Source organism: Cornus florida, unplaced genomic scaffold (genome assembly GCF_030987335.1).
Source record: "Cornus florida cultivar Cherokee Brave unplaced genomic scaffold, ASM3098733v1 CherokeeBrave_3.0.0_Hap2_Chr07, whole genome shotgun sequence".
Classification (NCBI taxonomy): Eukaryota; Viridiplantae; Streptophyta; class Magnoliopsida; order Cornales; family Cornaceae; genus Cornus; species Cornus florida.
This window is the reverse complement of record NW_026775577.1, coordinates 48,094,893-48,119,212: the sequence shown is the minus strand read 5'-3', so window position 1 is coordinate 48,119,212 and position 24,320 is coordinate 48,094,893. Positions and strand designations below refer to the sequence as shown.

The following is a 24,320-nucleotide window of genomic DNA, read 5'->3' as shown; positions in this document are numbered from 1 at the left end:
AGAATACTAGAACAAGTCATACATGTTTCATTTGATGCACGATGAGAATGGTTAGGGAAGGAAGATACTTGGTTCGCCGAGTTTTGGTTAATCAAAAATTGATCAAACCTTTGAGATAAAGACTTCATTTCAGCGGCTATTTTATTTGAATGGTCGACTTGATGTAAGCCAATACTCTTCCTACCTTGTGAATTTCTACCATTCTTCTATGCAAAGAATTTTCACTCATGCTCTCATAAAGACGCCACACCTCATCCTCATGCCTATCAATGTATGAGCCACCTATGGAAGCATCAACCATACCCTTATAGTTGTCCGATAAGCTCTCAAAGAAATATTGAACTAATTGCCATTTGGGCATGTCATGATGTGGACACTTCGTAAGTAATTCATTGAAGTGTTCCCATGCCTCATAAAACGTTTCTCCATCCCCATGTGAAAATTCTCGAATTGAGGTTCTCATTGCATTGGTCTTTGAAATTGGATAGTACTTCTTCAAGAATTTTTGTTGCATTTCTGCCCAAGAAGTGATTGAAAAAGGCCTAAGATTGTTAAACCAATACTTTGCCTTGTCTTTTAAGGTGAATGAAAAAAGTTTGAGTCTTAAAACCTCTTCCGGCATGTCCGTATATTTTACGGTGGAACATACTTCAAGAAACTCATCCAAATGCTTGTAAGGTTCTTCACTTGGAAGTCCATGATAGTTAGGAAGCATTTGAATGGTTTGTGGCTTAATTTCATAATGATGTGTTCTAAATGGAGGCAATTGGATGCATATAGGTACATTATACCTGTTAGGCACATAATGGTCTCTTAAAGCAAAAGATGGATTAGCTACTTGAGGTGCAACACGAACACCTTAGTTTTGAATTCCTTGATTGATGATGGGAGGTTGTGGAGCATACATTGGCCTTAGCATTCCATATGGAACTTGGCCTTGTTGTTGTGGTGGTTGGTGAATGAATGGCCTAGGCATGCCTAATGGTACTTGTATGTTCTCATTGTGCACATTGGGATGAAGGATACCTTGTTGGTCTATGTGACCAAGGTCCTCAACATGATCATTATTATGGTCATCCATTGATAGATTGGCTCTATTTGAACTTCCTTTTCCCCTAGGATTTCTAACGATGGATTCAAGATGCAAATCAAGAGGGACAAGAGTTGGTCGTAAGGAAAGACGTCCATGCATGCACAATGCAAAACACAACAAACACAAAGAATGACAAGCACTATACCTTCACAACAATGCAATTAGACTTCTTCCACAAACACTTAATTCATACTCCCATGCTTTAACAATGATGATGCAAGAATAATTAAAAATAAGCCTCCACGGGGGCCGATGATTTAACTAAGGGATTGAGTAAAGAAAGTCTCACAAAGGTCCTTTAGCACTTCAACTCCAAATTTAAAGCTTAGCTTAACAAATTTTTAGAATTTTTAGCTTTTTTCGTTGCTTGCTTAGCTTGAATGCTCCTTTGCTTGCTTCATTTCCAACAATGCACCTAGTTAAGTAAGAACAACACAATAAGTAACCAAAAAGAAAAATAAAAGTAAAAAAATAAAAATAAAGTAAAGACATGATCAAAAGAGTACTAATCCTAATTGATTTCACAAATCCGACATTGCCTAATCAAATCAATCAATCCCCGACAACGACGCTAAAAACTGATGGGTTATCGTCCTACCGTCAGGTTTGAGAGTGTGTGCATTTTAAGGCGATGGCCAAGAGTTTTACATTTATAAAAGCCATTACTACCTTCACTAAAAATATAGCTAGGGCGAGTAGGGATCGTCCCAAGGGATTGTGAGAATCAAACAATGTTGTGGAATCGCAATTAGGGCTAGTAGGTCGAGTGATCAAACAATTGGTTGGTTGGTTGATTAGATAACAACTAAATTAAACTAAGTGATGACAAAAGAATGCAATTAAGAGTAAGTAAGAGAGAGAGATCTTAGGGTTTAGAGATCACCACCAAGCAATGTATTTCTATACCGTTGACAAGTGACTAATGAGGGAAAATGGTGTGTTGCAATATTGGTGTGTGTGTGTTTGGTTGATTCAACAAGCAATGATGACTAGTTAAGTATGTATTGTCTAAAGATCATGTGAAAGGCACAATATATCTAAGCAATGAAGCATATATTGTCTAAACAACATGTGAAAGGTACAATAGATCAAAACAAGTTATTAATCCTTTCATTAAGCTCACAATCCAAATACAACACAAGGTTAGAGACATATACTTCTTGTATTCAAAAACTTGGATCATCAAACAACAAGCATGGATTGTCCTCCCATTTAACACTGCACTACAACTACACTACTAGCATGAAAGTAAACTAGGGGAGAGGCACAATCCATCAAGGAATAAGTATGAACCATCAAGAAAATCACAAGAGCATTCTTTTAAGCACTTTGTCTTGACAATCTCCAAATCTATAGCATCAATACACATAGATATGCATCAATAACACAAAATCTAGAGACAAGCACTTGAACATCTATTCTAGTATACATAGACATATGGATAGAATGAAATGATCAATTGGAAGCATTAAACCACATAAATCATTGAATAAACAAGATTTATATATATTAAAGTGTCAAAACATTAATTACAACACTAATCCCTCAATAATACACAAGATTAAGATATAGAAAGCATGCTTGGGGCTAACTCTAGCCCCAAGAGGATGTCTAGCCACTCATGGTGATGTTGCTCCAACCCTCAAGGGCTTACTCCATGGAAGAGATTTGCTCCTTGGTTGATGAAGAGTCTCCTATGGTGTCTCTAGCCTCCTCTTCCTCTAAGCTTCCTCTCCAAGAGATGATATGAAAAATGATATTGGCTCCCTTTGTAAAAAGTAATCCTTATCCTTGTATAGGTAGGTCAAAATGACACCCAAAATGAGTTGGGGTCGTGCACACAATATTCCCTAATGATTGGATAAAGGACAACTTTCAATGAGATGGAAATTTAACTTTTTCGCATTGGAGGAAGTTCGATCGATCGAACCTTGGACTTGGATCGATCGAACTGGCTGAGATCCATCGAACTTAGGCTAGATCGATCCAACTGGTTGAGCTTTTTGGGAAAAGACAAATTCGAGATATTTTGGGGAGATATTTTTGGAAAAAGACTAAAGTGGTTAGTGGATTGTACAGCTGTGGATAGAATCAATCATTTGAATAAGGACAAAAGTGTTCGATCGATCGAAGGGTGGTGATGGATCGATCAAACTTTTGGACTTTATGTTTTTGGGCCAAGGCTTGGATCTATCTTGAAGTGTTGAGATCGATCATTGTTCAATCGATCGAACCTTGAACTTGGATCGATCGAACTTTGCTGCTTCCCACCTTTGGCTTCATTTGCTTCCTTCTTTCTCCACTTTGCTCCTTTATTTGTTTAATCCTAGAATTGCTTCAATTAAGCTCTTATTTGGCTGAGTTAGCTTATTTTTGGGATAAGTGCTTGAAAATGGAAATAATACGAAATCAATCTAAAACGTTAAAGTAAGATAGATAAAGGTACTAGAATGCCTGAGTTTAAGGGGTTTAAATATGCACTTTTCAGCACTTATCAGGAGGACTCCAAACCTCCAGATTCTTATTCTTATTATCAAAAGAACCTCCCACCAGCTTAGTAGAGTTGTTAATCAGAGCGCAGAAGCACATGAACGCTGAAGACGCCGTGAATGCATGGAAGGAAAATGAAACAGAGGACAAGAAGAGGGCAGCCCCTAGCGCCAGGGATGAAAAGGAAACCAAATATAAGAAATCATTGTCTAGCCAAAGCAATAGGACATATCGTATGAAGGACTCAGATAAGTATGCCGACTACATTCCTTTGAATATGTCAATTGACCATATTTTCTTACAGATCCAAGACGATGGGGCTCTGAAATGGCCATAGAGGATGATGTCTGATCAAGCAAAAAGATCTTGAGATAAGTATTATAGGTTCCATTGAGATCATAGGCACATTACGGATGATTGTTTTGACTTTAAGAATCAGATTAAGAATCTGATTTAAAGGGGTCACTTACAAAAGTTCGTTGCCAAAGAAGGGACAAACCCTAATAAGCACCTTCTGGGGCTGCAATTAATTAGGGAAATCAATATCATCTCTGGATAAATAGACCTAGGATGATGAATCCAACTCGGCTCAGAAGGCTAGCGTGATAAAAATTGTCTCACAACTGGAATTAGCCTTATCAAGTCATTCAAAATAAAGACTAGGGCATGTTAGGTAATCATTTTAAATGGAGGATAGCTTCTTCACATGTTATCTTGTTTTTCAATAAAGTCATAATCACCAATGAGATGGATGACCCTCAGTTTTTTTTAGTTACTTACCTATGTGGTAATGCTTTACAGAAAGCTAAAAAAAAAAAAAAAAAAAAAAACAAAGCTCCTTTACTAAAGAGATTATGTGAGTAAAGCTCGTGAAAACATTTCCCTTACCAAATGGATAAGCTGAGTGAAGCTTGTAAAATCTAATTCCCTTACTAAAGGGATGAGCTGAGTGAAGCTCGTAAAATCTAATTCCCTTACTAAAGGGATGAGTTAAGTGAAGTTCGTAAAACCTGATTCCCTTACTAAAGGGACAAGTTGAGTGAAGCTCGTAAAAATTAATTGTCTTACCAAAGGGACGAGCTGAGTAAAGCTCATAAAAACTTGCTGACTAAAACCCATAAAATCTACAAATAGTATGTTGGATTTTCAAAAGAAAAATCCCGCTCTACATCACTAAGAGTCATTGACCATGGGTTTGAATCCATGCCCTTCCAAAACAGAATATTATTTTGATATCTGTCTCGGGAACAATACCCAGGGGTAAAGTTCCTTCGGTAAAATTACCCGCGGGAATAGTACCCGGGGGTAAAGTTCCCCTTGGTAATAGTGTCCGAGGGTAAAAAAAAAATTTACCCGTGGGAATAGTACCTAAGGGAACATTACCCAAGGGAACAGTGTTCGAGGGTACAAAAAAAAAAAAAAAAATCTTACCCGCGGGGAATAGACCCAAGGGGACATTACCCAAGGGAACAATGCCCGAGGGTAAAAAAAAAAAAAAAAATTGTACCCATGGGAATAATACCAACGGGAACAGTACCTGAGGGTAAAAAAAAATTAAATAAAATAAATAAATTTTACATTCCCAAAGCCAGACGAGCAAGCTTGGGAATGGGGGGCAACTGATAAGGATAATTTAGAGATAAGATGACGTGGTTCAACAGGGTAAGGATAATCTTGGCACAATTGAAGTTCAAAGGGGTAGATCATATCCCCAATAAATCTGGCAACAAACGAATCTCATCTAATCTCGCAAACAAACTGAGGGAGAGCGGCTATAAGAATGAGATCCTACCAGTCAATTAGGTATGACGAAAAATGAGTATTAAATCCCTGCCTTTCTTTTAAACCTCTGGTGACTAACTTGATCGTCGGAGAGCTCTTGGCAAGCACCACACCGGTGCCGTCAAGATTCATCGATCTTCTACTCTCTTCTTTGCAAGAAAATAGTGTCGTATCGGGCCGTGTGGATTTCTTCCCCAACAGTACTCATTTAGAATCAATCACACTGAGGAGACTTATAGGCTTAAGTTTATATGTTTAGTTGAATTCACAGTTTGACTTAATTGTCATGAGACCGACTGGGAGAACAATAGAGGGCACAAAGGTTTCTCTATAGATAATTGGTAGTTTATTATAAGTGATTAGTTATACACTACACACACACACACACACACATACACACATCTTGCATAATTTATTTAGTACTGTTACAATTTGAGTAAGATTAAACCACCACAACACCATTCAAATACATCATACTCAGTTCCATTCTCTTTTCATCTTCATCTTATCTTCCAACGTGATAGAATGTGCTGTGTGATTGTCAGACAACAAAAGTGTTTAATTGGGTTTAAATTTTATAGTAAAATTTTTTCAATTAAAAAGTAATATATTTACGTAATAAATTATCAAATGGTCACTTGTTAGCCATTAAGTCTTAAAATTGATAATTATTTATCTTTTCTCGAGTTTAATGTCACCTTTTTACAATTTTATTTAGGATTGGTCACCAAAATCTAATTTTTTTTAAAAAATTTAACGTGAAGAGAGAGAAAGGGATAGGACAGCAAGGAGAGAAAAGAAAAAAATATAGATATTTAAATTTATTTACAAAACTAGTGAAAAATGGGGGTCTACACGCATTATGCTGAATGGTTATGTAGTAGTTCACATAAAATAACCTAAAGGGGATGAATAGGTTTAACTTGCCCTTCTGACCAATTTTTGTATATTTTAATTTTATCAAAATACGACTAACATTCAACCCACAACAAAATATATATTTAAAGTAGAGTAAAGAAAAGAGAGTTGGAGATTGACATCGAATTTTTAGCGTGTAAACCCTAATTGGAAGAAATTCAACCAACCGGAATGAAAACCTTAGAGAATTTCGCAGTTTTAAGTGAAACGGTCCACTATTTCGGGGGAAAAAAATACAACAGACTATGTCTCAGACTCTCACTCCCTCTATTCTACAATTAACTGGTTGTTGAACTCCTCTAGCTTTGCGACTCCCCCGTGTAAACGTTCTTGACTTCAAAATTATGCCTTAATCTTTGTAGGAGAGTACTTCAAAGAACACGAACACTCGACAAATGCTTTGTCCCTTTCGTAGCATGACTAAATCCTCCTTCCTTCAAATTTGAATTTGTGAAGGAGAAACAAAACCCCCTTTTTTTTTTATCAAAATTTATTTAATCTTTAACACGTCTAGAACTCTAATAAGATTGAGAACATCATCCTAATTCACTCTCATGTCATGATGTGTGCTCTCAAATTAAGATAGACATACAAAAAATCAATAATGATTTTGTGTCAAGAAGACTCTAAAAGGCTCTCTCTTATTGTTGATATGTTTTTTTCAAAAGTAGATATTGGGTTCGCTAGGAATAATAGGTCATTGGTATGCCCAACTAAAGAAAATCAATATAACAGTTAGTTGAGAGAAGTTTCAAAACTAGGTGGGACCATTTTCATAGAATGATGTATTTCTATTCGTTGGGCATATATACCAATGACGTGGCATACCTAACGTACCGAATATCTTTTCTCCTAACTTGGTAAATCAGTTATGGTCATCCATGGACTTCCCTAGCAAATCTAGATCAAAAAAGAAAAAGAAGAATTTAACTAAACTAAAATTTCTTTTTCAATCCCGTAAAGCGAGATCGGTCGGACTAAGTTAGACTAGTTGAACTTTAGTAGTTTCACCATTAAATTTACAAAAACATTTTATTCATGATATGTCAAAGTATGACCGGTCCGTGATAAGTTACACCAATACTAAATGATGTTCTCATCGAATTGAAGAATGGTCGAGTGTGCTTGCGCATGTAGTTCCGCTTCTCACATCGACACTCAAGATTAGACAAATATTACACTTGACTGGACACATTTTTATTATGAAATTAAATAGAAAATATATCAAGCACACATAACAAGAACAAACATATTTTACTTAGTTCACCCAAAACTAGGGCTACGGCCAAGGGTTGCAGGGATTTCATTATAATAAACTAAACACCAATGGATACAAAGAGTTCCAAATGAATAAATACCCTTGCACTAGGGCAACATAAAAAGTGCAGAAATTACCAAAATATCCTCTATAATACCCCTATATTTTAAAGGATTTGTTTTATTGTATTTATGAAACAACCCAAATTCGCTGGATCTGAATCGCTAATTGGGTCTTTGGCTGAACCTGAGGTCACACAAGGGTAGTATGGTCATTTCCCATTAACTTAATACTTTAAGGCCCAACAAGGCAAAATTGGCCATTTAACATAATTATGATGGTTTAAGACCCAAAAAGGGTAAAATGGTCATTTACTAAGGTCATCCAATAATTAGGATGAAGTCCGGGGTAATATGGTCATTCACGTGGTTAAAATATAATTAATGTATTTTATTAGACTATATAGTAAATACTGTTAACATTAAATGTGTAATAAAGGGTAAAAGATGGAAATAAAACACGACACTAAAAAGCAGCAACCAGTCGACGTGTGAACACTACACGTCAACTGGTTTAAGACATTCAATCGACTTGTGAGAATTTAACGTCGACCGATAGGGATTTTCCAAAGTGAAAATACTCACTGCCCCAAAAACGTGAGATACCGGTTGACATGTAGTAACTTCACGTCGACCGAATCTCCTCTATTATGGACACGGTGTGTCGCGGACCGATACCTCAAAATGATGTAAAAAGTGTGAGTGTGTGAAGTGGCCACCACATTTAAAATTTATAAAAACCACTTAACACTATACTATGTAGTATGAGTGAAAAGGGATCGTCCTAAGGGATTTACAAGGTATTACGGAATCAAATTTGGATTAGTAGGTTGAATGATCAAAGAGAGTGGTTTTTTGGTTTAATTATACTACAATTTAATAAAAAAACATGCAAATTAAAATTGAACTGAAGGAATTAGGGTGTAGAGAATGAGAGAGAGGTCTTGGGGCGTAGAGTTCACCACTAAGCTTCACCTCACTAAACATTTAGCATTTGTCAATTTTGGGGGATTCCATGTTGTAAAACAATTGTGTGTGTTCTACCAATTGAATCAAAAAGTGTGGATGACAATAACAAGTGTAACTTGTCTACCTAGGCTAGTGTATAGTATAAATTATCAAGCTAAAGCCATTAATCCATCAATAAACTCACAATTGATGCACACAAAAATATAGAGAAATGTCCTACTTGCAATCATAAGCATGGATCATAAAACAACAAGCATGGATTGCCTACCTATCTAGGAATTTAAAGTAACTACACTATAATTATACTAATGACAAGGAAATTAAGCTAATTAAGCTAAGGAGGTAGCACAATCCATCATGAAATAAGCATAATCCATCAAATAAACCACAAAAGTAACCAATTAAGCACCATACCTTGACCATCACTAGATCTATAATTCCAATACACATAGACATGCATTAAACTCATAAAATCTAGTGTAAGCACATGACCATTCATTCTAACATACATAGACATATGAATAGAATTAAAAGATCAATTGGAAGCATTAATCCATACAAATCAAGTACAAACACAAGATTTATACCATTATTAGGTTAAAATGTCAATTACAACTAAAATGCCCAAAAATTACAAAATACTAAAGTTTAGGAAGCAAGCTTAGGGGCTATCTCTAGCCCCAAGAGAATGATCTATCCATTCATGGTTGTTGTCATCCAACCCTCAAGGGATTTCTTCAATTTAGGCACCATCTTCTTCCTCTTGCTTTGGTCTCCAAAAACCTTAATCTAGAGAGTGAAAATTATCTAAGAACTATATAATTTTAGCTAAAGTTGGGAACAAAAGTTGGAACACTACAAAAATGGTCCAATTTGATTTAAATACAAGCCTCTTTGAGTAGGCAACGAGTCAAAAAATAGGCCTTTGATTGGTCTAATGCCGCAGCTACAAAAGTTGGTGAAGTTTGGGCACGCTCAAGAATTAAACAACTCACTGCCAGCAGGATCTTCGATCGATCAAAGATGGCTTCGATAGATCGAAGCTCACTTCGATCAATCAAAGTTGACGTGGCATGAAAATATCTTCTTGGCCATATCTGGATTGCTGAGCTGGCGCTGACGTAAAACTTTGATAGATCGAAAAGACTTGGATCGATCATGGAATACCTTCGATCGATCGAAGGTACTCTAATGGACTTTTTCTGACTTTTTTTGGATTTTCTTCTTAACTCCAAAAAGGAGCTAATAGGCTCTTTTTAGCCTATTTGAACCTTATTGACCTAAACTAGACAAAAAACATAAATTAAAACTAGAACGGGAAAGTAAGATAGATGAATGGATTAAAATACCCTTGCTTATATGTTATAATGTGCAATTTTTGAGCACTTATCACACCCCTAAACTTAGATATTGGTAGTCCCTAGCACTGAACTATAAAGCAAAGAAAGAAATAAACAACTATACAACTATAAACTAGAAAGAAATAAAAGGATAACGCCACTTTCGTAGGAAACACGATTACATTTAGCATATGGAACAAGCCTTTTAAACCCCTAGGTTACCTCTAGTGGAGGAGTGAAATCTCGAGAGGGTTTCTACCACAAACATCAAGCTCTTTCTCACTAAAGAGGCACCAATGTTCCAAAAAAAGCATTGAAAGAAAACTACATCACGTATGCAATCTTTCAATCACCTCTAAGCAATCTTCCAAAATTTCAATAACAAGCAAGCAACTATGGTCCTCCACACATCAAGTAAGATGATCATGCAAATGAAAGCAACTCTAGAATCGTTTTTAAGTGAATCGACATCAAATATGTTGATATCTTAGCCAGCTAATGAAATGGTCACAACCGGCCTCAAGCTAGCACACAAATCTAGTACCAATTATCAAGACAAAGAATAAACCTCTTTATTCAATTTATTTCTTACATGCTCTCTTTGTTTTATTATTATTATTATTATTATTTATTTACAGGATCAAAGACAAAAGTATAGTGCAATGTAGTGATCTTTTAAGCTTTCTAGAAGATCCATTTAGCGAGCGTTAGGTCAATGACTCCCAAACCGGATGGCTTTAGGGCATTAGGTATAAAGACATCCTAAAAACTTGCAAGCTCGAATCAACTAGGCTACGAATCAAAATAACTCTCATCTAATCAATTCCTATTTTCTACTTTGGTGAGAAGTGCTCACTTTATTTGCTTTTGCAAACTGTAATGACCCAGTCATTTTTCCTTCTTTCCTTTTTCTCAAATTTTATGAATAAATTTTTTCCGTTTAATTTTCTTTTCAGAGTTTTGTTTCTCGTCACTGGGTGTCATCATAAGTGCTTGGAAATGGTTTCAGAGACTCTTTCGCTTGGATTGAATACTTCTTTTCAAGATCGAGTCATTTCCACATTTTCACTTTTTGGACACTATTCACTTTTCGTCTTTTTTCCTGTTGGTCACTTTTTGGCACAACCTCACGTTTCATGCTCAAAATTGATTTCTAACTTCACGTACCTTCATCCTAAGTGGTTTACATGAAATACGTATCTTTACTTTTGTAGAAAAGGACTCTGGTTGCTCGTTCATAGGGGCATGGATGCACAATTCTTCAGAAACTTTTCTTTTTCTTTGGGTATTTTTCATAAATATCTTTTGAAGATATTTTATTTTAGAAGTTTTTAAGAAAATATTTTTGGAAGATATTTTCATTCTGGGTCATTAATGCAGTTAACCCTTTTTGGAGGGGCTATTGTGCAATTAACGAAAGTTATTACAAAATACCTCGTTTTGAGCCTGGATCTTCGTGCGGGATTCATTTTCACATTTCATCGAGTTGTGAACTCTTAGAATTTCCTTCTGGCCCTTTTTTTTTTTCCAGTTTCAAGGTTTCTAACCCAGGTTGCCGCCGAACTTGTTCGGGGCATGGGACTCAATTTTTGACGCAGTTTCTTCCGTTGTTCATCTTTCCTAATTTTAGTTCTTTTTTGTTCATGAAGTTTTGCCATTTGAGCGCGTCTGCTCAAATTCCACTTTTTTGGACCCGGCGGGGCACTTTTAAGGTTTTTTACTATAAATAAAATGTCTTAAAGTGAAAAATCACTTTTTCCATCATCTTCCTCCCTCTTTGGCCGGAAGCCATGGCTGTCCCTTAGGCTGCCACCTTTTCTTCTTCTTCTCCACTTGATTTCCTTTGTAAAAAGTCTTCCATCTGAACGTTTATCGTAGGCCTTGTCGTGCTCTACCTTTCCCCCTTATTAGAATCCATTTCTAACCATTTTTGAGTTCGGGTTTGGATTTTCATGGTACCTCAAAGATTAAAGTTGTTTCCCTCGATGTCCCCGACATAACCTAGGAGTATCGTCGGATTCAGAACACTTTTCTTTTGGTGGGGATTTGAGATTTCATCTCAAATTGAAGTAGGGGATGTCTTATGTTTATATCTTGATTATATTGAGTGTATTCCATTCTTACACAACTTAATCACATGCCTTGATATTAAATCTAGAAACTTTATTATTTATTTTTCTTATATGAGATTTAATTATCCCAGATGGTTATAGCTTAGTTTAAACTTGTGGCCTGCTATTATATTACACTTTGATATGTTCATTGACATATATTAAATTGAGAGCATTTGAACAAGTATTGAAGCTTTTATTTAATATTTTTCTTAAATGAAAATTTAATTCATGTGGCCTTATCTAACTTGAAATCAATATGTGATATCATATTATATTAGGCCCTAGTATACTTTTCAACATATGTGAATTTGAGAGCATTTGAAGATGTTTTAAAATCTAGAGATAATTAATTAATTTGATTAATTAATTTATTCCGAGTGTATTATTCACTCCATTGGATTTTCGACTTGATATTATTGATGTCCATGCCATATTCTTTCACATATATTAAATCGAGAATATTTGATTAGGTTTTGAAACCTTTCATCTATTATTTCTCTTGTATGAAGATTTAATTATCATGGTAGCAGCTTGCATGGAAATTACTTGTATTAGGCTATTAAATCAAGTCTTGACATGTTTTATAAAATACTTTCATTTTAGAGCATTTGGATGAGTTTTGAAATCTAGAGATTGAATTAAAAGAATTAATTAAAACCTATTCAATGATTCCATGAGCTTGATTAAGTTTCTAACTTGGTATTCATGATTTCCTTGACAAGTTCCTTCACGTGTATCAAATTGAGAATAATCGGATAAGTTTTGAAACTTATATTTAATTATTTTCTTTGTATGGAACTTAATTCACATGGTTGTAACTTGTATTTCATGGGGCTTTTAGCTTTTTATCATGTATCTAGACTTTTTGTAACTTGATTCCATTAATGCGTTTAATGAACTAGCACTATTATCGTGGAATGATTTAATTATCCATATATTGCTTAGTAAATAATTTAATCATTAATCTTATACTTTTGGTGTATTTACATCAATGGATTCCATGTGTTTTAAATCCTAGTTTGTTGTCTCTGTAGATGCATACCATGATCTCTTGACATTTCACATGCCATCATAGTTAAGAATTTAGGGCATGACTTGTGTGTTTCCAAAATCTTGGTTGTGCATGAAATGTGGTTAATGCATTACTTGTATCTTGAGACTATCTTGACTTGCACAACTTGTTGGTTTTGGAAACTCGGTGATATCAATTAAGAATTGACATGGCTAGGACTTGGTTCTAGTACGGGAGATAGAGAGCTTCCTACATTATAGTGCACACTTGGGGATGGAACCCATGGGTTAGTAACCCTAAAGTGATCCCAAGAGTACGGTTTTTATCCGGGCGATATCCGAGTATCCACATTGTTTGATTTCACTCCTTAAATTTCAAGTGTTATTCCTTGAAGATTTAAGAACCTTTTCATGTTTTATGGAATATTCCAACCATGTTTCATGCATAGATTTTATGCTTCATCTTTGATTTCGCTTTTAAAATTTTAAGTGTCGTATTCCTTGAAGATTTAAAACCTTTTCGTGTTATATGGAATATTCCAACCTTGTTTAATTGCATAAACTTTGTGCTTTACCTTGATTTTACTCTTTAAATTTCAAGTGTTGCATTCCTTGAAGATTTAAAACATTTTCGTGTTATATGGAATATTCCAACCTTGTTTAATTGCATAGACTTTATGCTTTATCTTGATTTCACTCTTTAAATTTCAAGTGTTGCATTCCTTGAAGATTTAAGACTTTTTGTGTTATATTGGATGATTCAACCTTGTTTAAATTACATAGACATCATGCTTCACCCTTGATTTCACTCTTTAAATTTCAAGTAGTAATTCTTGAAGATTGAAATCTTCTTATGTTGTGTGGAATATCCCAACCTTATTCAATTTCATAGATATCGTGATTTATGTTACTTCATGTTGATATGACTTAGGAGTGATCCTACATAAGCATCTTGACTTAGAATCCAGGTGGTATGAACCATTTTAGTAGTTATCGCATTCTAGGTTAAAAGTTGATAACATTGGATACCTGTGTCTTGTTGCATTACACTATGTACTCCTATGTTGTTTAAATTGCATGAGTGATGTGGTTTATGCTAGAAATACTCTAAGGTAGCTTAGAATGCTCCCTGAGTCTCATTTTGACATAGACGTTAGGTGGCATGAGTCCCTTTGACTTGTTTCACCTTAAGGTGGTAAATTTGTAAAATGCTAGGTTTATGCATGCTCATCTCTTATAAGTAGCTTATGTTACTCACCCCAAAGTTACCGGGGACATTTTTTAGGTATGAAGACTTGGTTCATGATGCTCATCATTCCTTGGATGACTTGTAGCTTTTAAGTTTCCATTTTATGCAAATGTTAGCATGAAATGTCATTTTGTAGCCTTATATGTCAAAACTTGTATCTTTGATTCTATATATGTTTTGTGTACATAAGTACACCTTTTACGATGTATTTGACTTGTGTGAGATGAGGCCGGAGGCCAATGACATTTATATTGCATTTTATGCAATTCTTTATTTCATGAAATGTTATGAAAACCTTGAAAATTCATGAGTCATTGCTTTATTACTTTTGCATCGGGTATGGGAATTCCGTTTTTATTCTTTCATAGGGTCTCATTAATCATGCATCAAGTGTGACCAAGGGCTAAACGGTAATTTGACTCCATTTCATATTTTTGGATTTCAAAATTTCGATTCCAAGTTCATTTTTATCAGTTTTGGCCGTCGGGGGGTTGAATTTTGAGTCGGGACTTCTCGGGAGCCGCGGACCATTCCCGCGCGCTTAGAATTATTTATTACATTTGTGTGCACATTGGTTTCAACCTAGAAATGCATTTAGGGTCAAATGCGTACTTTATGTAAAATTGCATTTTTTGAGTTTTTAACCTCTTTACTGATCTAGGGTCATTTTGGCCATTTCACAGTCTATTTTTTTTTCATTTTCTCTTACGTGGATGGGTAGAAAATTTGATTTCAGGAAGGGTTTCTTCTTCGTGAATTTCCAGAAAAATTCGTTCAATAGCTCATTTTTGCTCTCAGATGTGGACAGTTACTGTAGCAGCTTTTTAGCCCTCTTGACCTATTTTGATCTAGGGGTATTTTGGGGATTTTTTAGTGTGTTTTTTTCATTTCCTTCAGCGAAATCGGGTAGAAAGCTCAATTTTAGGGGGGGTTTCTTCTTCGTGTTTTTCCAGAAAAATTCATTTCGGATCTCGTTTTGGCTCTCAATTCTGGTTGAATCTTTTTTTTCCCCTAGCATGTCATGGTGCTTGTCAGGATGTTCATGGGGCCCCGTCTCAACATCGTGACGTCGATTTTTGTTTTTGCTCATTCTCCTTCGTTCGGACTCTAAATCTAGTAACCTTTTTTTTAAACTTGACTAATTTTTTATTGTCTTTCCAATAGTGTACTCGGTTGCACCCAGATCTTCCTAGATAATTACGAATTTACCCTTTTAGCCTTAAGTGCTCGTTTTTCTTCGTCATACCATTTCTCCTTCATCCGGACTCCGAATCATGCGATTCTTGAGTCCATCTTGATTAGTTTTTCATTGTCTTTCTAGTGGTGTACTCAGTGGCACTTGAATTCATATTTTTTAGAAAAGACTATTTTACCCCTGGGGGTTTAATTGTTATTTTTCTGATCTTTTGCTTCCACGTCTGTTCTCATTGAGTTCCACAACCTCATGGAAGGTCACCGAAGTGTCTTAGAGGTGCGTTGTGCCTTAGGAGACCGTTGTCTTGTTTCTTGCTTCCGCATCTGAATCCGCTATCGGGTCAATCTTCGGTTCATCATAGAATGCACTGCTTTGAAAAACCAAGGTCGTCACATGTGGTATCAGAGCGTTCGGGTTCGAATACCTTGGGCGATGGGTTTTGGGTGCGTATCATGCTTGTGTTTCCATGCTCTACATGTTTAAATGCTTCTTGATAACATGTTTTGATTTGATAACATGTCTGTTTGCTTATGTGGCAACTTATTTAGAAGCTTACCTTGACTGTCTTAGCATATGATGTATGCTTGTTTACTTTAGCACATGGTATTTGCTTGTTATTTTAGCATATAGTATATGCTCATCTTTCTGAGTACATTATATATGCTTGTTCATCTTAATATGATTATATGCAGCATATCGTCATGCTTTACATTCTTCTCCTGTATACAATGACGTGTCTTATGTGATCTTACTACTTGTATGAGTATATAGTCCATTGCAATGTTATATGCTAGCTGTTTACTTTCATGTCTGGTTTTGACATTGTCAGTTCGAGTCTGTCGCATCCCTTGGATGCATTCTTGTTTTACGAGTTTCTTTCTTGGACAGGAGAAATTCATTCTGTAAGGACCCATGTCGGGAACCTTCTTGTCTGTTATCTTGGTTGGGTGTTTCAAGACCTTAGCTTGACGGTTGATGCGAGTAAGGCTCATGTGAGCGTAGAATCGCAATCCTTGTCTGGTGGAATGAGACGTGGGTCAGGGAGGCACCGTTTAATTTCCTTTTCCTTCATGGCTTCACAACTTGGTCGGTGAGTGTCATGGGTGTTTTGCAATGTAGGATTTGCTGGCTCTACTTACACTGTGGATCTAAGGCCTTAAGCGTAGCGGTGCTTATGACATTGTTGTCAGAGTTTTGGGATTAGCTACCCCAACTCTCACAGATGCCCGGTTCCCATAGTGTTTTTGGTAATGATCGTTTCCGACATTGATGTCATCTGTATTGATAGGTTTTTTGAGTTGACCAGGTTGGGGCAGGTTATGAACTAGTACCTTATACTGTCATGTTACCGTATAAAGTTGTGTGTTGTAGGCGGGTGCTAGTCGCCGTTGATGCTACCTTACTAACGAGTAAGTGTGGGTGGGCACTAGGCACTGTCATTGCTACCACACATTTGAGTACGTTGTGGGAGGATTCTGGTCGCTGCTCGTTCTGCCTTCTCACTCTCTTTTTTTTAATAGTGTTTTAACATTTCATTGTCTTGGGATTCTCTCAGTGGTTGACGTTAAGTTAACGTGCCGATTCGTATGAGGTGTTGTCTCCTCCTTTAATTGATCTTGAGACATCTCGAGTTGTCCTTCAGTGCTTTGTGAGCTGTCTTTTGGTTTGACCTTTTGTTCGGTCCTTGCTCTGTTCGTTTTCTGGTATGTTCCTAATTTTAGAGATGAAATTCCTTTAAGGAGGGTAGGTTGTAATGACTCGGTCATTTTCCCTCCTTTCATTTTTTTCAAATTTTACAGATAAATTTTTTCCATTTAATTTTCTTTTCTGAGTTTTGTTTCTCGTCACTAGGTGTCATCACGAGTGCTTGGAAATGGTTTTCAAGACTCTTTCATTTGGATCGACAACTTCCTTTAAGGACCGAGTCATTTCCACATTTTCACTTTTTGGACACTATTCACTTTTCGTCCTTTTCCTCGTTGGTCACTTTTTGGCACAACCTCACTTTTCGTGCTTGGAGTTGATTTCCGACTTCATGTACCTTCATCCTAAGTGGTTTCCATGAAATACGTATCTTTACTTTTGTAGAAAAGTACTCTGGTTGCTCCCAATGTCTATAAGGGCAAGGATGCATAGTTCTTCAGAAACTTTTTCTTTTCTTAGGGTGTTTTTCATAAATATCTTTTAAAGATATTTTATTTTAGGGGTTTTTAAGAAAATATTTTTGGAAGATATTTTTATTCTGGGTCATTAGTGTAGTTAACCCTTTTTAGAGCGGTCATTGTGCAATTAACGAAAGTTATTGCAAAATACCTCGTTTTGAGCCTGGATCCTCGTACGGGATTCATTTTCACATTTTGTCGAGTCATGAACTCTTAGAATTTCCTTCTGGTCATTTTTTTTTTTTTTTTTTTTTCCAATTTTAGGGTTTCTGACCTTGGTTGCCGCCGAACTTGTTCGGGGCATATCTCTCTGCTCGGGACTCAATTTTTGACGCCGTCTCTTCCGTTGTTCATCTTTTCTCATTTCTGTTCTTTTTTGTTCATGAAATTTTCCCATTTGAGTGCGTCTGCTCAAATTTCACTTTTTCGAACCTGGCGGGGCCCTTTCGGGGCACTTTTAGGGTTTTACTATAAATAGAATGTCTTAAAGTGAAAAATCACTTTTCCTATCATCTTCCTCCCTCTTTGGCTAGTAGCCATGGTGGCCCCTTGGGCTTCCACCTTTTCTTCTTCTCCTCCACTTGATTTCCTTTGTAAAAAGTCTTCCGCCTTAACGTTTATCGTAGGCCTCGTCGTGCTCTACCTTTCCCCCTTATTAGAATTCATTTCTGACCATTTTTGAGTTTGGGTTTGGATTTTTATTGTACCTCAAAGGTTAAAGTTGCTTCCCTCGTTGTCCTCGACATAACCTAGGAGTATCGTCGGATTCAGAGCACTTTTCTTTCAGTAGGGATTTGAGATTTCATCTCAAATTGAGGTAGGGGATGTCTTAGGTTTATATCTTGATTATTTTGAGTGTATTCCATGCTTACACAACTTAATCACATGCCTTGATATTAAATCTAGAAACTTTATTATTTATTTTTCTTGTATGAGATTTAATTCTCCCGGTTGGTTATAGCTTAGTTTAAACTTGTGGCATGCTATTATATTACACCTTAATATGTTTATTGATATATATTAAATTAAGAGCATTTGGACCAGTATTAAATCTTTTATTTAATATATTTTATTGTCTAAGGACAGAATCTGGGTGGCTTAGTTTGAAAAGCATTATCTAAAGCAGGTTTCTTTTTGGAATATTGTTCCAAAGATTACATGTTCATCCATATAGAAGAGCATAATTGCAGTAAGGGATGTAATCAAGCTTAATTACAGATATAGAATTGGGTCTGGACCTAATATCAAGGTGTTTTTGGACCCTTAGTGTGATGGTCTGTTCTTGAGGGAGCTGTTTAATCATAGATTATTAAGTTCTATCACTAGGAACAAAATGTGCTGCTTAAGTGACATTATTGTCAACAATCAATGGAATGATAAGGTCTTGATGGATGTGATGAGAGCTGAAAAGTGTCCATTAAACCCCTTAAGCTTGAGTGTTCTAGGACCTTTATCTATCTTATTTTTCCATTTTAGACTAATTTCGTGTTATTTCCTTTTTTAGGTCAATAAAGTTAAAACGAGCTAAAAATGATTTCTTAAGACCTTTTTGGAGTCAAACTAAGTCTTTGTGATAATTTAGAGCAAAAGGAGGCTGATGCTGAAAAACTGCCAAGTTGGATAGATTTGAGAAAAGTCTGATAGATCTGAGAAAATTCTGATAGATCTGAGAAAAGTGAGATCGATCAGAGTTGGATCGATCGAACCCAGATCGATCAAAAGTTGGATCGATCGAACAAACTCTGATCGATCGAAGAAAAGTTGGATCAATCGAAAATTTGTTGGCAATGACCTGTCTAATTCCTAAGCGCGCCGATCTCTACCTACCAAAAAGTTACGGGATTAGATATTTTTGAGCTATATTTTTGACTTAGTGGCTAAGAAAAGGACCTTCCATTTAAAGGGAAGTGACCCATTTTGTAAAGGAGTTTTTTTATCATTTTACTTTTACATTGTAATTTTATATTCTCTCTCTAGAAAAGTAAGAGATTAGGGTTAGAAGAAAAGAGGGAAGTGGAGGCTCATCTCAAGAACCCATCTCTAGATCCACACATTCTCTCTCTCTAGAGCTTCAAAGCAGAAGAAGAAGAAGAGGAAGAAAAAGATTGGAGCCATGTTTGGAGCTTGCCCTTGAGGGTTTCATGACCATATCTACCTCCTCCATGATTGGCTAGATCTACACTTAGGGCTTGGATGAGCCCTAAGTCTTATGTAATCTAAACCCTTGTATTTCTATTTTTGGGGATTTATATATATTGTTGTGATTAGTGTTCTAGCCTTGTGAATTTATTGAATCTTGGTATATTTTTATGATTTCTATGGTTTAATCCTTCCTATTAATTCTCCAGCTTATTTACATGTCTATGTGTGATTAAATTAGGAATTATTTCTTACATGATTCCTATGAATTAATTCTTTCTATTGATTGTCTATTTGATTACATGTTGTCTTATGTGTGATTATTTGGGAATTAATCTCTACACTAGTTCTCTATATTGGTTGCATGTATATGTGTAATTAATTAAGGATCTAGTGATGGCTAGACATGGTTTTTATTAGATGGGTTTGTCAATTAATTTGATGGATTATTCTTATACTTGATGGGTTATTCTATAATTTAATTTATGCTTGTTGGTAGGTAGACAATCTATACTTGATTTGATATTCCATGGCTTATTATTGCAAATTTTATGATTCTCTAGATTGATGTGTGCTATAATTGTGACTAGTTTGATGGTTCATGCTTGGATTTGATGGGTTATTCTACACTTAGTTTATTTGTTGGTTAGGTAGACAATTCATGTATGAATTTGATGGTCCATGCTTAATATTGCAATTGGTAGTCGCATTTTGTTCACAACAATGTATTCTCCATTAATGAAAGCAAGTGGTTAATTACATGAGCTTAGTGGTGATTCCAACACCCTAAGACCTCTCTTCATATCTCTTAAATCCCTATCTCAACTTAGTGTATTTTAATTGCAATTTAATTAATTGAATTTTAGCGTAGTCAAATAATCAATCTCTCCTTTGCAATCTTGTGATCCATTAGAGTCAAAGCTAAATTCTAACACGTATAATCCCTTGGGACAATCCCTGCTCACTCTTGCTACGTTAATTGTAATGGTGGTAGTGGTTTTTATAAATTTAAACTTAACCAAAAAGGCTTTTCTTGAACCGCACATTCACTACATTATTTTGGCGTATAGAAGCGGCCCTCGTCAAATTTTGGCTCCGTTGCCGGGGATTAACGGTTTTGTTGGAATTAAACTAGACAATAGTGTTCATTGGATTGTTTCTATTTTTATTTTATTTTCCATTGTATATTATTTTCTTACTCTTGATATTATTTGTTCAATTAGGTACTTGACTACAAGGAAGGCAAATATTGGATCTTAGAGTAATCATTGGAGCTTGAAGCCAGCATTGGAATTTGAAGTTCTTAAGGACCTTTGTGAGCATTTCTTGAAAATCTCGTAGTTTAATTGTTTCACTTCTTTGCATGCTTGTGATAGCCCTTGTTGAGGCTAATTTCATTACTTTATTTTTTGTCCAAGCATCGGCCCGTGTGGAGGCCAAAATTGTTTCTCGCATTTGGATTTTAATTGTGAACGGAGGGATTCTTTGATCCAAGTTTGGGGGGGAATTACTTCCCTTCACCTTATGTCCTTCAACCATATTTTGATCCTTATGAGGTTGAGTCCAATTCATTTCAATATGCATCATCTTATTATGGACTTGACTATTCTCATTATCCTCATTGTGACTACTACCCTCCCCCACCAATTTGTGAAGAACCAAATTCACCACCTTCTAGGTATTCACCCGGATTTGAAGAAAAAGTTTTAGCTTTACTTGATGTGTATATTTCACAAGCTCCACTTATTAATTCTCATTCTCAAATGTTAGCCAAGTTAGAACCTCAAGTTGAGTAAATTGCAAGTACTCTTTCTCATTAAGAGGAGGAGGAAGAGGCAAATGAAAAAATGGCAAGAATTTCAATGTATATAGATGAGGAAGATGAAAGTGAAGAGGAAAATGAAACAAGTGAGCTAATGCCTAGCACTCTATCTTATATAGAGGAGGAAGTGGCAAGTGAGTTAGTGGCTAATCCAATAGAGCATAACATGATTAATGAGGACTTTCCTTGTTTTGATTATGATTTTATCTCTACCATTGCTACTTTAGAGAGTGAGGAGATGTTGACCACTATAGAGGTAGGAGAGGAGGAGGCAGAACTTGTTAAAGAGGGCCTTCCTTCTATTATCTCCAATGGCCCTCTTGAGACATGCCTTGTTGAAATGTATAAAAATTGTGGTTTTGACCTTGAAAGCTCTAAAAATGAAGTGAACTCTCTAATGGACTCCTTAGCTAACTTGGAAGGTTAGGAGATGGTGATTTTTGAGGATGAGAAAAATGATGAAGAGAAGGTGTTTCTTGATATTCCAAATGAGTCTTTGAAAGACTTTGCCTTGCCAAGTGCAAGGCTGCTCATCATTGATTTTATTTTCAAGACTGTGGATGAAAGGAATAATATCATCTCTTTCATTTCTTTTCAAGTCATTCTTTTGGAGGATGATTTCATTGTTATAAGTGGGACATTAAATGACAAAAGTAAAAAGAGGGTCAATAAGGATGTTTCATATTCGATTTTTGATTCTTTTATTTAGTAAGTTGACCCAACGTCTTGCTAGAGACGTTAAACACTAGTACTCGTAGAGTTTTCAACTCTACTCCTCCCTTATTTCTTTTTATTTTTTGTTCTTGTGTACATTCTTCCATCCAATTTTCAATTTTTATTCTTGTTACCATCATTGGGACTTAACATAGGATTTTCTACACTTTTATCTCAAAATTAGGCATTTGGTGCCAGTTTGATCAATCACAAGTGTCACTTTAATCGATCGAACCTCTCTCCAGTCAATTCTCTGTAGAAATTAGCTCTCTGTCCCATCGTGCGAACTTCATTTCAGATCAATCTGAGTCTTCCAAGATCGATCAAACTTTCTCTTCGATTGATCTCAGTTCCACACTTAGAAAAAAAATTTGGACCCTGCATAAAGCAGCCCTCTGACCGGTCCTTTACAAGGGTCGCGATACCAAGTCAAGCTTGAAGAGTTGTGAATTTAGGAGGTGGCCAAGTTTTACATTTATAGAAAGCCACTACTATCTTTCTCTATATAAAATATAGATAGGGCGAGTAGGGATCGTCCCAAGGGATTTGATGGTGTATCGAATTGTGAAACTATGGTAATTAGGGTTAGTAGGTCGAGTGATCACACAATTGATTGGTTGGTTGATTACTAAATGAGCTAAACTATAATAAAGCAATGCAATAAGATAAAGAGTAAGTAAGAAGGAAAGGTCTTGGGGTGTAGAGATCACCACCAAACAATACTATTCCAAACCATAATCAAGTGACTAATGAGGGAAATGAATGTGTTGCAACAATGTTGTGTGTGTAAAAAACATTCAATTGGTAAGGGTGACTCAACAAGTGCAAATTGTCTCAATCAACATGTGTGAGGCCACAATACATCTATTGGTAGAGGAATATATTGTCTAAACATCATGTGAAGATAACAAAATAACAATTCAAGTCATTGAACCTTTCATTAAGCTCATAGTCCAAGCAATCCATAAGGATGACTTAGTTAAACATGCATTATCTAAACATCATGTGAGAGGTACAAAATATCTATTGGGAGAGGAATAAATTGTCTAAACACATATGAAAGATACAACATATCATAACCAATCATTAATCCTTCATTAGGCTCAAAATTCCATTACACCACAATATTAGAGCATATGCTTCTTGCATTCAAAAGCATGGAACATCAAAGAACAAGCATGAATTGTTTCCCCAACTAACACTACACTACTTAAAAGAGAAGCACAATCCATCAAGGAATAAGTATGAACCATCTAGAGACATAACAAGAGCATTACATTAAGAACTTCATATTTTGACAATCTCATGATTAAAGGCATTAATACACATAAACATGCATCCATACCATTAAATCTAGAGGTGAGCATCTACTCTAGCATACATAGACATATAGATAGAGAAAATGATCAATTAGAAGCATTAATCCATAGAACTCATTGAATAATCAAGATCTTCATAAGTTCAAGAGTCAAAATATGCATTACAACACAAATCCCTCAAAATTACACAAGATTAGGTAAAGAAAGCATGTTTGGGGCTAACTCTAGCCCCAAGAGGATGTCTAGCCACTCATGATGATGAAGCTCCAACCCTCAAGGGCTAAATCCATAGTGAAAATCTGCTTCTTGATGATGAAGGTCTCCTCCAAAGGTTGCTCTAGCTTCCTCCCTTCTTCCTCTCCAAGAATAGCCTCCAAGATGATTTTCAACGTGTGACAAGAAACTCTCTCAAAAAGTGTATCATATTCCTTATATAGGTAGGTCAAATACACCCCATGATAAGCTGTGGTCGTGCAAGGCATATTCTCCAATCATTGGATGAAAGACGGAATAAATGAGCTGGACTTTAACTTTTTCTCGCTGGAGGAAGTTCGATCGATCGAACCTTAACTTGGATCGATCGAAAATGGGTTCGATCGATCGAACTGCATCTTGGATCGATCGAAGTAGTCTGACTCCTCCGGATAATGACAAGGCTGGTATATTTTCAAGATATTTATGGGGAA

At 35.9% G+C, this 24,320-nt stretch overlaps 1 non-coding gene across 1 annotated transcript; it reads left to right on the top strand.

Moving 5' to 3' along the window:
- The first annotated feature begins 359 nt into the window (after window positions 1-359).
- LOC132267884 (small nucleolar RNA R71) lies at window positions 360-466 on the top strand. Its single transcript, XR_009469114.1, has one exon. It is a non-coding gene; the product is annotated as a small nucleolar RNA R71 (small nucleolar RNA).
- Window positions 467-24,320: the final 23,854 nt, after the last annotated feature.